This window comes from Podarcis pityusensis (genome assembly GCF_964106645.2).
Source record: "Podarcis pityusensis genome assembly, chromosome: 12".
In the NCBI taxonomy this organism is placed as follows: domain Eukaryota; kingdom Metazoa; phylum Chordata; class Lepidosauria; order Squamata; family Lacertidae; genus Podarcis; species Podarcis pityusensis.
In genome coordinates, this window is record NC_138037.1 from 45,351,909 (window position 1) to 45,368,819 (window position 16,911).

The 16,911-nt window shown below is 44.7% G+C and overlaps 2 protein-coding genes across 10 annotated transcripts in view; one reads left to right on the forward strand and one right to left on the reverse strand.

Moving 5' to 3' along the window:
- LOC308459531 (uncharacterized protein) overlaps window positions 1-9,619 on the reverse strand; it is a 113,146-nt gene extending 103,527 nt beyond the window's left edge. For all 8 annotated transcript variants that reach the window (XR_013978080.1, XR_013978081.1, XR_013978082.1 and 5 more), the window contains exon 1: window positions 9,483-9,619. The gene's annotated coding sequence lies outside the window, so the exon portion shown is untranslated. The remainder of the gene's footprint in view (window positions 1-9,482) is intronic.
- LOC308459533 (uncharacterized protein) overlaps window positions 1-16,911 on the forward strand; it is a 127,197-nt gene that overhangs the window by 7,030 nt on the left and 103,256 nt on the right. The gene's annotated exons all lie outside the window — the stretch shown is intronic.

Below are 16,911 nucleotides of genomic sequence, written 5' to 3' on the forward strand. Positions count from 1 at the left end.
TCGAAGTCCAACAACATTGTGAGGACCCTGACGAAGCAACTGTGCCATTTCTACATTTCTTCTGGGCAGCTATTTTAGGGGATTTTAAAGTGTGCCGTCAACAAGCCAGACTCTTGCTTTTCTCTGTTCTCAGGCATGTACATCAAATTATGTTGCACAATGTACGCTGATGAGTTTTGTGAAGCATGGCGATTCCGTAATCCTGACAATAATGTTCTGCTAGTTCAACATTCTGAATTCCATTTGGGGTGGGCCAATGAGGAGCACATTATACCAGTGTCTTGGCTTCTGCAGTGAGTTCCCACAGCAATCTAATGCACAATCCAAAATGCTTAATAGCCTGAATCCTACATTTGATGGATTGATTGATTGTCTCTCAATCCACTCTTCCACTGCATAGCAATGCCCAAAGCAGCTTACAACCTGCAAGATACTGCAATAAAACAAAACCAGCAGAAGAAAAACCCTCACAATATCTGGTTGACTATATCTAAAACATATGCTAACTAAGCCCAAAGGCTTGCTTTAAGTAGTTTTTGAATGGCAGTCTGAAATGCCATTAGAGAGAGAGCAAGGAAGATCTCTTCTGGCGTAGGTATACGTAGATGGGCGGGGTATAAATAATAAACTGAGAAAATTGAGAGGACAGAGTCTGGGCACCCTATGGTGTATACCCAAAACTGAATTTGTAAGAAAACTCCAAGCATACTCTTGTGGCCAGAGCTGACGAGGTGCATGTGTATAATTTAGTAAGTGTTCCAAGAGCTACATTTGCATTCATATATCAGGACCATGTTTATTATTGTGTTGTTGCCGTTCAATAAAAGCCACCTTGGGACAGGCTAATCTGAAGGGGAGAAGTGGGGTGCTTGCACACATGAATATGCATAAGAACACCTAACCGTTTCCCAGTCACATCTCTACCAGAATCAGCCCTTCCCAAAGCGCCTCTTGTCTTTGTATTGTTGTTTTCTTAAAAAAACATTTTTGGGCACTGTTCACTGAGCACTCATCCTGATTTATTTGTAGGGAGGTTAGATTACATTGACTATTTAATGAGCATTCATCCTGTTTCGTCAGTGGGGAGGTTTGATGGTGTTGGCCAAGCAAATGTTATCTCACACTTTCCCATTGCTGGTCTGATGTTTAGGGAAAGTGGCTTTTTGTTGCACAAGACCTCCAAATTAACTTTAATTGTGCAACCTGAATTTGCTGGAATGGGACTGAATCCCACTCAAAAACAGCAGGAGAGTGGAAGCGCTCCTGGGCTTTGTTTGCTACCTGCTGTTAAGCACAATGTGTTTAACACCAGTTAAGCTGTTTTAGATTCTCTCAACAAATCCTGGGCATGGTAGTTTGGCGAGGGTGTCAAGAACACTAAAGATATTCCTGGCTTCCACACAGAACTACAGTTTGCAGGGATCCCTAGCATGCGATACGACTGGCTGGACCATTTAAAATCTGTCATCAGTGGTGGATTTGGGGCTCTCAAATTTCAGTGGTGCCCTGCACAGCGCTAAAATTTGCCATCCATGTTTCTCGCGCTCCCTTCCACAGCACTGTTGTGGCGCCCCCTATAGCATGGTGCCCAGTGTGGCCGAACCAGTTGTGCTACCCTAAAACCGCCTCTGCTGTTATGTGGAAAAAGCCTTCTTTGTTTCTCTCCTTGTATTGAAGATGTTCCTTTCGCCTTTTACCTGTTATCTGCTCACATTAGTAGTTTGGTGGTGTGAGTTGACTTTTGGGATTACAAAATCAGAACATTAGAAAAAAGAGGGTCTTTCTCCTTTAGAACTCTAAGTAGATAGTGGTACTGTTCTAAAATGAAGAACTTTCACTATGTTCTATGAAGCTGTTAAGCCGCAGTATTAAAAGGGAAATGGCAATCCACAAAGTATTTGAGGAATTGCAGTTCCCCCCCTAGTTAATTTAACTTCTGTTACACTGGCAGAACCAATTAAGATCTTTAAACAAAAACTGAATTTTTAAGAGGAATATCTCAAATATAAAGTCTGTGAAAATGAATGCCTTTTCTATCCCACAAGAGATCACAGAAGACTTTTACAAATACATATTGCAATAGAAAATATCTAATTCTGAAGACATTCGCACATTACACTTAAATACATGTCCACCTTTTAAAATGGACAGCTCAAGTTTTCTGCAACTTTCTGGTAAGGCTGTGTCACAGCCAGATCTCCTAGTGCCAATACAGTGGTACCTCGGGTTAAGTACTTAATTTGTTCTGGAGGTCGGTTCTTAACCTGAAACTGTTCTTAACCTGAAGCACTACTTTAGCTAATGGGGCCTCCTGCTGCCGCCATGCCGCCGGAGCACGATTTCTGTTCTCATCCTGAAGCAAAGTTCTTAACCCAAGGTAATATTTCTGGGTTAGCGTAGTCTGTAACCTGAAGTGTATGTAACCTGAAGCATATGTAACCCGAGGTACCACTGTATTAATACGCCATTCCCCATTTCCATTTGAAAACACCAGTTAGCTATGCGCTTCATTCATTTTCAGCATATGAAAAATAAAATCTCTGCAAACAAAACCATTAACAAATGAAATTCCTCAAAACTCCGAAGTTGGAAGTAACAGGATTAACAGGCATTGAATCAGAGTTTCAATTTTTTGCTTTGACAAGTCATGCTGAAGAGGGGAACTCAAGCAGCAAAATCCAAGGCAATACATTGATATCTTAGCACAGTGTACGGCAACAAAGAGATACATTAAATTTCTTCCCCTGCCTTTTAAAGGTCATGCAAAAATAATGGTTTGTAGACAAGAACTTCCATCTCAGCCATTTTACCAGACAAAAGGCAGAGAGCTGAATACTGCATTGGGCCCCACCCAGCTCTGCCTATAACCGTTTTCTATTTTGTAACATTAATGCATTACAGCTTCTCAACTGATTCTTCATTTGTGCGCAGCTTTTTAGCATATCTACACACACACACACCCCACTTGTAACGCAATCGTGCACACCAATAAAAAGCATCAAAATTGCAAAGAGAGGGCATTGCTTCTCGTTTTTCAACATGCAAGGTAAAAAAAATAAATGTCACTATAAATTTATCTTAAACAGTCTTGTGGCGCAATCCTGTGCACATCGACTCAGAAGTAATTAAGTCCAAATGCCTGTAGCGATCCTACACAATGGTACCGGGGTAAGTGCCATCAAACTTAATAGGGCTTGTTTCTGAGTAGAAACCTAGGTGTGGAAGTCACCATTAGACAATACTAAGCTAGCTATCGTCTAAACAATTTTCAAGCAGTTTTTAAAAAGGCCTGGAAGTAAATTAAAAATAACACAGCAGTTACATTGTGAAGGTTTTGTTGCTGTTCTCCCACAGTACATCAGGTGCATTAATTTCTTTCAGCATGAGTAGGCATTTTTAACAATCAGAAGGTAGCATGATGTGTCTGCTATGAATCCTATTACACCACTTAATATTATAAGTCATATAACACAGACCATTGTGGACAATGAAAAGGACGAATATGTTGACACTGATTATTTCCTTTCCTAACTCTATACATGAAGAAACACAACTATGTATGTTCCAATTTAAAAATACAAGGCATGCGCAAAAAGGGGGGGGGGAATCAAGTAGTCGGCGCAAACACACTGGCCTTATCGTTGCTATTTAATCAGGTGACATCCTCACAGGGAAAAAAAAAAGCCTTAAGAATTTTTGAGTTGTTTTTATTAGAGGTAATTAAAATAAGATCCATTGATCTTTGCCTCCTGCAAACTGAAAAAACCGCTAACAGCAGCAGATAATGGGTGTGAAAACCTAAATAAGTTTAAATTAAATGTAACACATGCACTTAAGACAATTTCCCAAAGACAATAAAATTCTCCTGGGTTGTTTTTCCCCCAGCTATAGATCCAGGTCTGACATTCCAATAATTGCCTAGTTTTGGGAAAGTGAAGCACTGCGTACACATTTATGCACTACTTGCGATTAACCGCTAGAATAAGAGTTCCACCATAACAGTGTTACACTCCTGTAAGAAAAAGCATGTGATTTACAAAAATTGCATACCACTTAATAAAAAAAGTCTCTGTACGTGGTTTTCATTTTTAAATAAAACACTTCAATAATTTCCCCTAAAAACTAGGTAAAAACCAAGACAAAGCAGAGCAAAACTACATATCACAAATGAAACAGATCAATGTAACCTCCCCCCCCCCCAAAAAAAACCCAGAGGCCAATCATGCAGTTGAAGGACTTGGGTCATAATGTAATTTGAACAAACACAACTCACATATGGCTCTCTCTGTTTAAAACTGTGATGGGAAAGAGCAGCTCAAATATCCCTGGGAATGGTAGCTTTGTGAAAGGCACCATTATAAAATTGTCCGCAGCTCACCAGGATTTCTTCAAACTTCTTCAGAGAAAGTCATGGCAGTTAAACTTGCATAAAGCCAGAATGAAGTTGCAGTGTAGATGCGGCCATCCATTCTCGCTGCAATCCTAATCCCACACTAGCCTATGACTTTAGCAAAACTGATCATATATATATCCTGTACATGGATTCATGACAGGTGCTGGAGTGTTCATTTGGATTGCAGACACAACTCCATACGCTCACCTCAGATAACCTGCAGGCACATTTGGAATTTGGAGAAAGTGCCAGGGGTAACAACCCTCCAAGCTGACCCTTCTTCCCCCAGACAAGCAGAGCGATTTTTTCCATGTGGTCTGGGCAAAAGCAAGATGCAGTAGAATTGAACTGGGTCCTGTTAAATGAGCCTTGCGTTGGTGTTGTACGGGCTGCACAACAGAAAAACGACAGATCCAGTACTTGCCAGCACCATCCCTCAGTCTCTAAAGATCACAGATTACCCTTGCCAGGTCCATAAAGGAAGAGAGGAGAGGCTGGCATCCAAACATAAATGAATGGGGGAAGAGGGGCATTCTCAGCCTTCTAAGAAACATCACTAGTAATCTTGCATAAACAGGTATTAGTGGGCACACCTGTGCCTGCAGGTGCCATGTTGGCAACCCTCACTGTAACACAGTGCAGCAGATTTTCATGTTTTTCATTCAGACATCCACCCTGCCAGGGATGTCAACTTGAATAAAATATTGGGGAGGGGGCTAGGTCAGCCCCACCCCACATAATCGATCACATCGCATGGCACATGCACACCATTTGAATGGCAATGCACATTAACTTTGGGGGCGGCCCCCTCAAATATTTTATGGGGGTGGCTGAAGGGCCCTCGGACCCTAGGAGTTGGCTGCTATGCCCCCCACCATGAGATATGCCTGACTGGAATCCAAAAGGACAATACAACTAGCTGTGAGCACCCAAGGAGCCTATTTCTCAAAAAGCAACACACACACACACACAAATATTAATGGCACATAGCAACCTGCTTTTAAAAGGAGTTCCTGGTATAACATGCAAGCCTTCTGTTAAAAAATTAAATTAAATTAAACCCATAAGTTAAAAGTAGCAATCTGGATGCCAGTCATCATCCATAAAGATTAAAAAGCCAGCTTTGCAAATAAGCCCACAAGAGCCACTGACTAGCCCATGAAAGCAAGCAAGCCACAATAACAAAAAGGACAGCATGCCTGACTGCATATACTTGTCATGTGAAGAGCAACCCTATGCATTCTGACGTCCATTGAGTTAAATGGGACTTCCTTGGGAGTAACTGTGCACAGAACTGCAGCCCTATTCACACACCAATGCAACATGCGGTATGCGTTCCTCGCACCCTGACAACTCTCCAATTTTTACTCATCAGAGGAACCAGGCAAGTGTCTATAGAGCAGGTGTGGGGTAAACTTTGGCCCTCCAGATGTTGCTGAACTACAGCTCCCATCAGCCCCAGCAAGCAGAGCTAACAGCCAGAGGCTAAAGTGGAAAGAGGCCAACACATGCAACTCTTGCCTTTGCATGAGAGGACATGTTCAAGCCCTGCAAAAACCAGAGGTTCCTACACTTACTCAGCCCCCATCTTTCCATCCAGCCAAGCAACAGGCATCGCCGCAGATATAGGGCACATTCCATCCAAGCAAAAGCACTCAAGGAGGTCATTGGCCCAGGCCAATTCCCGCTTTAAAGGCAGATTTGAACAACTGTTGCTTTTTATTTTCAAAGGAAGAAAGGCCATTGTTTCTTTGACCCAGCATGCCTTCTTGCAACCAGTGGTCTTTTGCGCCAGGCACAATCTACTTTAATTAAGTCTGCAAAAAACAGCTCCTCCATTTTGTCTCAAGGCTGGTAGCTGAATGCAGAGTTGGGCTTCCAACAAGCCTAGCAACATCTCTCTCCCCACCCTGCTCAATCTTATTGCTTAACATCTAAACTGAAGATTCCCAGTGCGCTTAAAAGCTTGGCCACCACCTTGTGATTTTTGGATGGTCCTAATAAAGGCATTATTGTTTTGCTATCCAAATTTGGAACTTGTGTGTTTGCTTCCCCAGTGTTAGAGGGGGAGCTTAAACCCCATCAGCACAGATTATTAACAGTTCTTGTAGGCTTCCGGAAAAGCTAGCAAGATTTCACATCGCTTTGCACGGCTAGTTTCTCTTAACAAATGCTCTCCGCACCGTGCCAAAGCATAGTTAATATAAAATTATAGGAGACAAGCTCAATTTCTGTACTGCCACAATTCAATTGCAGCAAGAACTTCAGTTCTTGGATTTGCTGTGTCAGTTTGAAAAGCGAATTGTTTATTCTGCTTGAATGGCCATTTAGCAATAAGGTGGGTGTTCTGGAATGCTCCAGTCCGAAATCCTATGCACATATTTGAGAGACAACTTGAGGAGCCATTTTGTTCTGGAACATTCTTAGGCAGGTATTACAGGGCAGAAGTTAATCATTTTGACACCAGCGTTCCTAAGGCACTTTTAATGCACATGTTGTCAAGCATCTTGTATCCATCACACTTCTAATTATTCCTCAGGTGGCAGCTGAATTCTCCCCGCAACCAAATGTTTTCTCCTCTGTTTTATATCAACGCTTAAAATTGACAGTTTTGGACTCTCCATTCACAGCATATCTTTCAATACCCTTTAATGCACAAACTCTGCAAGGAATTATATCCAAAATTACATTATTAAAGAACACTGTAGTATTGAGAGCCTGTAGAAAATTAAATCCTGACAAACAAAGCTTCTGCTTCTGCTTTTGCCAAGTGAATTCTGAGAACTTCCTGTCCTCCCCAAAGGAACAAAAAAGACAAATGCTGAGAATTCTAGCTAAAGCTAACCATGATGCAGGCTGTAACTGACTAATATCTGTTTTTTCCAAATGGTACCCATTCCTTTCAATGCACCAGAGTCCGCTATACACCCCACATTCTAAAAACGGGCTCTAGTGGCAGGGAATAATTATGATTGTATGTAGCCGCTTAGGTTTTTAACTGCCTGATCCTAAACATTTACAAAGCGTTAGACCCACTGTGTTTAGCAAGGCTTGCTCCCAAGCAAGTCCCCAGTTACAAGGCCATCATAAAAGTTCAGTTTTATCATCTCAATGCAGGACGGGAGAGAGAGAGAGAGAGAGAGAGAGAGAGATCTACTGTGATATTTTATCAGTATCACCCATTGAAACAGACTCTCTCCAAAATTAACTTGGTCAAATGGTCCTTACAGGTTCAACCCACACACATTAGCTTATCTGAATCTCTGTCTCATTCAGTTCTCCATCCATGCCTAGATTTTGATAATATCACAGGAACATGTAACTGTAGTTCCCACTGCGATCAACAGAATTCTCAGTTTTACTAGCCTCTGAATAATCTCCTTCCTCCGCCCCAAACATCGCACACCACTCAAATAGCTTACCTTAACTCCGCTAAGAATTAAGCATAAGTGATTCCTCTTTTAGTAACATATCCTACAAATCAGAACCCGGTTAATGAATGTCTCTTTGCTACCCAGTGATCATTGTCAAAGTAAGCTCAAGCCTTTTAAGTTTCTTCTGCTCTGTATTTTTTTCTACAATGCCCACCATCATAAATACACGTACAAAAATGTCACCGTTCTATGGCTTTAGTGTGGTTTTCTACACAGCTGAACAGAATTTAGGGGTCATTCTGCGCCACTCCTTCTCCAAGTTTCCACAGGGTATCCATTTTCATCATTAGTGGCAGGGAGGGGGAGAAGTAACTTGATGAAAGGAAATGTTTTTGCTTAACCAAGGACAAACTTGAATCTCTGAGAAGGACACATTCACTGGGCGTTACCTTAACATACTGGTTTGTTCCACAGCTGCCAATTTTGCTGGCAAAAAGTACAGTCTTTGACTATCTCTAGCTTCATTGTGGAACCAGCAATTGTGCAGTCCAGACAGAGCAATCACGATATACAATATTGGCAAAAAGTCTCGCTGACACACCCATTCTTGCACATCCCTGGATTTTCACCCATTCCCCTGGCAGATTTGGCTTTCCAAACATATTAATAACCAAACTGTCAACCCTTAATAAGAGTTTCCCTAGCCAAAAAGTAAGCATTCTGATGTGACCTGGTCTTTTTAAATCTATAACTTTCAGCACAATCCAATACAAATCTACTCAATGTAAATTCCACTGAATTCAATGGGGGCTATTCCCAAATAACAAGACTAGGGCTGTAGCCTCAAGCTAGGAAACAAGCCCCATTGAGCTCAGAGGGATATATTTTGAATAGATACATATTGGATTGCATGGTTAGTACTCCCTGGTGCCTCCTTAGTCATAATTCATCTCAACTGCCTAATTCCACCCCCACCCTGCATTTGAAAGCTCTCCTTTTTCGGTTCCATCTGTATTTCTCATTTTCTTTGACACACACAGTTCTGTAGCATATGAAAAACCCAATTGCCCATATCTGGCCTCATTAAAAGGGGAATATTTCCTCCTTCCATTTCCTAAACACAGGGATCAATATGTTAATAAAAAACCAAATATGATTTTTTTTAAACGTCAAGTAATCCTAAAATGCATGTGCTACACACCAGGCAGGCAAGGGGGAGAACCCATATCCATGTACATAAATGTTTTTGTTTCATGTGGTTAGAGCGCATGAACTATCCCTCTCCATTTTTAAATATCGTGTGACAATAAAGTTCTACAACCAAGACACTCACATTTGCTTTCCTGTGACATTTAGCAAACAAAGGTCTATCTTTTAAAAAACAAAAAAACAATATTTTTGTTTAAAATAATAATAATCTAAAGATCTCGTGGCTTCTGTAGGATGATGTTCAGCAGCGCAATTTCCCATCTTTTATCTTCCCATATATCCTTTGAGCCAAGCACCCCGTTTCCCAAAGCCACGCTCGTTTCAGGAGCCCTGCGCCACCCTCCGCAAAAACCAAGCTCTGAAACCAACGGGAAAGCCCTGCAAGATATGGGCCAGGGCAGTGCAGCCAGCACAGCAGCATCTTCCACCTGCCCGCCGCGGAGAAGGCAAGCAGAGGTCTCTCTCCCCTCGCAGCACCAAGCGAAGCTGCCGCTGGACCGACTCACCTGTTCATGAAGGCGGTGGCTGCACAGCTACCGGGACTCCCTCTCTCCGCCGCCGGCGCCCGCAGCTTCTGAGGCTTAGCGGCCACAGATCGCGCAGGGGAGGGGCTGCGGTGTCACATACCAGACACTACCATTCCCTCCTTACTTATGGGGGGGGGGAGCGAGGGGCGGTGCGCCTGGTGATCAGGTGACAACAGCACTGCGCCCTACACTGCAGTGCCGGGTGGTTCCCCCGACGTGGGGGGGGGCGGGGGCGGGAGGAGGAGGAAAAAGAACACTCAGCTCCGCCGCGTTCGGCATTGGAACTCCCCGGGTTTATTAGCATTCCAGAACGGGGAGGGCGGCGGCGGCGGTGGCAGCAGCTGCACGTGACTGCGCCTCTGCCCGCTTGGCTGCCTCTCCCAGGCGATTTGCGTGGATTCCGGCTCCTTCCATTGATCGGCCGCCTCTCGCCTTTCCCGTATATATATATCCTTTCGCGCATGGTGGGGGAGGCGGGGTGGGGGGTGGGCAGAGCCCGGGATTCGGATGCCATTGGAAGACGGGTGGCGATCCTTGCTGGCTGCACAGCTCTCCCTCTCTGCGGGCAAACGGCGGCGTCTCCGTCAGGGAGAAAGGCCCAGATTTTCTATATATATTATTAAAAATAAAATAAAATGGGGTGGGGTGGGAGGACCGCATGACGCGCGCGTGCCGTGGAAGGCTACCCGAGACGCGTGTCAGGTTCCCTCCCCTCCTCCCTTTCCGCTGAACATATTGCAAGACGTTGCATACTCTCCCCACGCCCGTCTACCAGGGTTTTTTTTTTTTTAAATCATCATCGTTAATTTTTATGCGATTTGTCCAAATGGATGGCCTGGAAAGCTAAACCACGTAGGCTGGGGGAGGGGGAAGCCGGTTTTGACAGCAGTTGCGGGGGTGCGTGTGTTCCTTCCTACTTGAGCCACTTGTCGGCTGCATGGAAGTGGGCGTGGTCCCGATGCTTTAAAAACCAGCTCCCCTACCCCCCAACATGTTTAATATCTTTAAATCGCAGTTCTAATCGGGAGACTGCGAAGTTCGCAATGCACACACTTACTTAGGAGTAAGCCTCGTTGAATTGAACGGGGGTTTGCTTCCGACTAGGCGCGCGTAGGTCGTTGTTGCATATCTCTACTTGATGGGAGAAATGCGCTTTCCGAGCGCGCTGTGCTGCCCTCCTTGGTCGCAGCGAAGACGAACCAGCGACTGGGAAACATCCATTTCCCAGCATTGCGCATTAGATTGGTTTCGTTGCAGCGGTTGTGCCAGAAGCAGCAGAGCTATCAAACCACTGGCAGTGGCTGGAGTTGAAAATTGCATTTAAAAATCGTTAGTATAATTTGCTCTTATTTCCTGTGCTTGCACAGCAAGAGGTCCTAAGGAGTACAAAAGTGATAATTATTTCTGCAAATCCATATGCTGCCTTCTTTCATCTTTCCAGTATGTCAAACCCCATACACAAGGTTCTGCTGTTTCCTCCCTCACCTTGGAGTACAAAAGGCAAATTCAGAAATGATGGTCAGAAGTCATGTTCACACCATAGGTTCTTTATTGGCCAGGATGTTTTTCTGTCTTGATTTCAATTGAGAGAATGTGACTCTAATAATGCCTCATCCGAAGATAAATAAACAGGTTTATCATTGCAGTTTGGAAGGCAATAGATTTCCTACACAATTATAAAGAACAATGCAACTCTAGCGGGTGCGGTTAATTGCACCTAGTAGATAGCTGTCATTTTTGAGATCTCTGATCTCTCCACACACCAAGCCCGATGCTTTGTGTATGGGGAAATTAATTTCTTTTCCATTTTGGTATTTTAAATAAGATTACTCATATGCAGAGAGTGCTTTTCTGCTTGGAAGGTTGAGCCTCTGGCCTTTAATGTGTGTGGTAATAAAACTCCGAAGGCTTGGTGTACAAGCTGTCAATTGTGAGACCTGGGTGAGGCCAACGGTGACAACAGTCAGCAGTGATGGTAATGCACTCTGCACGTACTCATCCACTTTTCATTATTCCATCACATGCTCCAGGGCTGGGCCAGGCCATTGCAAATGGGCTCTGGGGCTTTGACCCGGCTCAGATTGTTCCCTGTGGCAAGCATGATGATGATAACACAATATTCATTCTGATCCCACACAATGTAATGCATATGTGGATACTGGCAAAGGAAACCAGGTGTACGTTTGCAAAGCTAGGCAGGGTCCGCTAGGGTTTTTTTTTTTTAATGGTTTCACTGCACCGTGATTCAGAACCTTGCCTTCAGGTATCGTGGCTCCATTCACATAACAAAATGTGGGTTCTAGAATGTGGAGAAAGCAGGCTGCCAAATAATGGCTGGATACCATGCACGTTTAACTATGTTCAGGGAGGCTTATCCCAGGAAAGTGTGCATAAGCGCACAGTGCAATCCTCTACCTGCCTAGCCTATGCAGGAGAAAGCTGTTACTTAGGATTGCAACTTGGAATTATCATTCTGAAAACGTTGCAGTTGAAATGCCACGTGGTCCCGTCTTATCTACAGTTCGCCGAAGGCCCTGCTAGCAACGACGATGGCGATGCAGCAGCAGCAGACATACAAATCAAATGCAAAGGAGGCGGAGGGCCGAGTCGCTTGGACCTTCGGGTGGCATCTTTTCTGCCGACCCACAGACAAGTTGGGCCTGCCGGGTGGAGGCCCGGACGCGTCCACGTGGCGGTGTGCATCGCTGGGGCCTGCGACAAGGCTTGCTTCTGTGTGGGTGGGTGTATGCATTGCGTGCGTCTGCCGGCGTCGTTTTCAAACTGCCCAGGCTGGTCAATCGAGCGAGGAGGAAGTGTGAAACAAATGGCCAAGATCTGTCAGTGCTCCGCATGCCCTGCGGCCTTTCCGTTTATTAGATTAACCCTCCCCCGCTTCTCCGGTCCGGCGCGCGCGGCCTCCGCTGGAGAGGTTGCAGAATGTGTCTCCATCCGGCATATCCTTTGCAAAACCCTTCCGCTGGGTTTGCAGCTGAGCTGGCCCCCCAGCCAACCTGCGGGTGGTGGGGGGTGGGGAGAGAAAGAGAGAGAGAGAGAAAAGGAAGGCACAGATCGACGGACCTGATAGGAGACTCGTCGCTCTCCCCTCTGGAGCGCGGAAGGCCTAAGTGGGCGCACTCTGGCGCCGCGCGACGAAGGCGCACGGTTATAAAGGTCACGTTAAAACAATTGGAACTGGCGGTGCAAGAAGGGATACGGTGAACGCCTGACTTGGAGCGCGCATGCTGGGGTGCGGGGTGGGACGGGTGCGCGCTTGACTATTAATCATCCGTAAAGATAATTGCTTTTCCTATCTGAAGAAAATGCAGCCTCTGAGCCCTATATGGCATTAAACCTGCGTTTTCCCTCCCGCACCCCCTCTTTGTCTTCCTCGTGGAAAAGAAATTGGACGCTGCAAAAACACGTCTCCTGACGCTGAATTTTAATACCCGGTGTATCAGTCACACGTCCTCCATTTGCGCCAATGTATAAATACCATGACTTGTATATTAATGCTTTTATCAATATGTTTTTGTTCGCTTTTAATGGGACCAGCATGTCAATGGCCGGTAAAGCTCTTCAGACCAATTAAAAGCACCCCGGATTGGATGATTATATTAGTACTTGGTGTGGGGCGATCGATATTTAATTGCTTAAGCAAATAACAACAGTCTTTTTTTCATGCTGAACATATAGCAGGGGGTGTAATGACTTTTTGCCCCTGCTGCCTAGATATTTATGGGGGACGCATCTCTTTCTGCTTCCGCAAAATGGAGCCGCCACCGAGCACGCAAACTGCGAGAAAAGTTTCTGCGCGATCTGGGAGGCGCGGCCCATGATCCTCGTGGGACTTTTTTTACTGAGTGGAAAAGGCCAAGCAAGCGAGAACATGAGCTGCACACGTAGGAGGAGAAACCAGCGGGCCGTCCTGAGTCGAGTCTCTTTTAAACCAAGGGGAATTGTGCAAGAGCGCCGCCGTTTATTTCAGTGGGGGTGGGGGCTTGCGCAGGAGAACTTCCCGCTGCATTTAGGCGGATGATCCTGTATCTTTGTACGTCCGTCCATCCGTGCTCAAAAAAACGAGGAAAGGCATTTGCCATTTTATTGTATAATATAATTATATCTATATCTACCTACCTATCTAAAACAACTACACAGACACACAATGACCGCGGTGAGATCTTGTTTCAAAAAACCACGTTGGTGTTTTCAAGATTCCGTTAGAATATACTGATGGAAAATAGGAGTTTAGAGTATGGCTGGACTTACTTCCGTTTTAAATGAAATCAATACGTGATGACGAGTCAACATTATTAGTGATTGAGGCCAGTTCCTAATCAGAAGTAAACACCGACCGACGAATCAATAAAGGGGACTTTTAGAGAAATTCCGAAACCTCAGCAGCTATTAAAGAGACTTTTAGAAAACTAGCGAATTCGAGACTATTGACCGTCAGTATATTTCGGAACAATTGTTTTTAATAATAGCAACTTAACCTTCGCGCTACATAAGTAAAAATCAAAATATTTTTATCTTGATTAATAAAAAGGAACGCATAGAAATAGTACAGATAGCCAACATATGAGAAGCCTTTGTTTGGGTGACTGATGTAAGATTAAAAATAAATACGTGCAGGGACATAACCCAACACTGTAGCTAGTGGTAAATCTCAAAACGACCCAGATATCTGAAAATTGTAGTTCGTTTCGACAGCATTGGGCTGAAAACAAATACTCAGAGCTAAGTGTTTCTGATCAATGAAGACATCACGTTCTAGCTTCGTTCTGATCTCTCTGAATGACAGCAGAGATTGGGTTTGGCCGTACTACTTGGATAAATTGGGGCTGCAAATTGCCCCGCTTCCCACATAAAGTTCAAAAACAAGACAGTCAGAAGTCCAAGGGGAACCACAACATGCTGATTCAGGCATATATTGATGTGATCTGATTGGGTTGGATCCTGGAAGGGCCAGCTGGCGAGAAATGAACGCGCGGGCGTGTATTTGCAAAGAAAAGTATGTGTGGCAATACCTAGTACAGTATCGCCCGATCAATCAATCACTTTATAATCCGTTCGTGCAGAGATGGGCACAATAATACTGTACCAGTAATAATGCTAAAATTATTTTTTCCCCCTCCCGGAAAACGCCCAGACTCCCTTTGAACCGCACCTTCGCCTTACGTGTTATATATTCAGGGTGTTTTTGTTTATTTGTTTGTTTTTAAGAAAAATGAAACGATTCTGTTCAAAGCAGCGAGAAAGCGTCGCATTGCTTAAATGGGGGCGGTTATAAGCCATCAAATCTGATGGCAACAAATCTTTAAAACAAACCATCCAGTCTCAAAATGCCAGTCACTGAAAAAACAAGACTACCGAGGTTTTGCAATCCGATACACGCAGTGAATGACCGGCAGAGTCTGCTACACAAACCTTTCCTCTGCTTTGTTTTGTTTTATAGCAGCTACACAGTTTGGTCTATTAATTTTAAACGCTAACAGTGTGCAGGCAAGTATTTTGCTTCATTCTACACCAAACCCATGCCTTGTTCTGCTGGTGCCGATTGCTTAAATGCGCTTTTTTAAAAGGATCGTTTCCAGCAGGCAATGCAAAGTGTTGCATCCCCCCCCCCCGCCTTCTTTCAGAGCAAACGTTCTGCAGCAGGATGCTATTGTGTTACTTTTTTTTATTATCGTTGAAGCGCTAGTAAACCTCGCGCCTCGCCTGCTTGCCTTGTGCTAGAGCCACGCCCAGGCAGCCCTCGAAAGGCGCATGGAGAAGCGTCACCAAAACCCCAAACCAGCCCCGTCGCAGGCGTTTGAAGTGTGATGGGGACATGAGTCCTGTAAAAGAATCCTCATCAAAACAGACCCTCCAAGTCTCTGCTCTCCGGATCTGTCGGGATGAAGGGGGTAGGACTCCTCCGCACCCCCCTCCCCGAAAACTTTTTACTACCACTTGCCGCTTTCAAGTCAAGCCCTTTTGATGTTCAAACGCCCAATTTGCACCTCCTCGGCTTAGACAGAGGAGTTCCTCCACCCCACCTCCGCTTTTTATTAGAAATGCAGTCAGATCGTGATAGGATTTATTATTTGAGCTGTTTTCAGGCTATGTGACTTGAGAGGAGATACGATAGCCAACTTCAAATATGGCAAGGGCCGTTAAGTCGAAGATGGAGCAAGCTTGTTTTCTCCTGCTCTGGAAGGTAGGACTCCAACCAACGCAGTCAAGTTGCAAAATAGGAGATTCCGACAAAACATTATAAAGAACTGTGTGGGCAGTAAGAGCTGTTGGACAGTGGAACAGCCCAATTCTCCCTTGGGAGATTGCGGACTTTTCCTTCCTTGGGAGTTTTAAAGCAGATGTTGGGTGGTCTTCTGTCATGGATGCTTCAGCTGAGATTCCAGCATTGCAGGGGGTTGAACCCTTCCAACTCTACAATTCTATGATGGACAGGAGCCACCAAATCATTTGAAGAGAAAAAGAATGGAAGAGAGGAGGGAAGTATGTGGCACTGAAAGAGAGATTGTGAGAAAAGTCCACACCACTCATAGGAAAAGAGGCAGGGGAATTCTGGTGTGCTTTGATGCAACACCTTTCTGAATACTGATGTTCTTGGGTGCCATCAGTGTCCTGTTCCAGGGTCCTCAATTTGCAGAGCTAAGGGTGCAGTCAATGGGTAGGGTTGCACTCCAGTGTGAGGTGGAAGAAAATCTCATTCAGTGGAGCTTGCTTCTGAGTACAGTGGTACCTTGGGTTAAGTACTTAATTCGTTCTGGAGGTCTGTTCTTAACCTGAAACTGTTCTTAACCTGAAGCACCACTTTAGCTAATGGGGCCTCCTGCTGCTGCCGCGCCGCCGGAGCACGATTTCTGTTCTCATCCTGAAGCAAAGTTCTTAACCCAAGGTACTATTTCTGGGTTAACAGAGGCTGTAACCTGAAGCATATGTAACCTGAGGTACCACTGTATAGCTAGGTTAGATAGAATAAGGCTGCATGCATGGGATGGATCGAATAGAGTAGCATTTGTTGTATTAGTCCATAGACCATAGCAGAAGGCTGCCTGGGAACTATGATTCAAATCCCACTGGCAAGGACTATCCCAAACATGTCTACTCAGAAACAAATCCCATTGAGTTCATTGGGGCTTACTCCCAGCTAAGTGAATATAATACTCCAGCTTCTGTAATGAACTCACTAGGTGGCCTCAAACAAAGCCACTACCTGGGAAGGACCATAGCTCAGTGGTAAAGCACCCGGTTTGCATGCAAAAGGTTCCAGGTTCAATTCCTGGTGTCCCCAGGTAGGCTGGGAGAGATTCCTGCCTGAAACCCTGGCAGAGAGATGCTGCCAGATCAGTGTTGACAATATTGAACTAGATGGACCAATGGAATGACTAAGGAAGATTCCTGT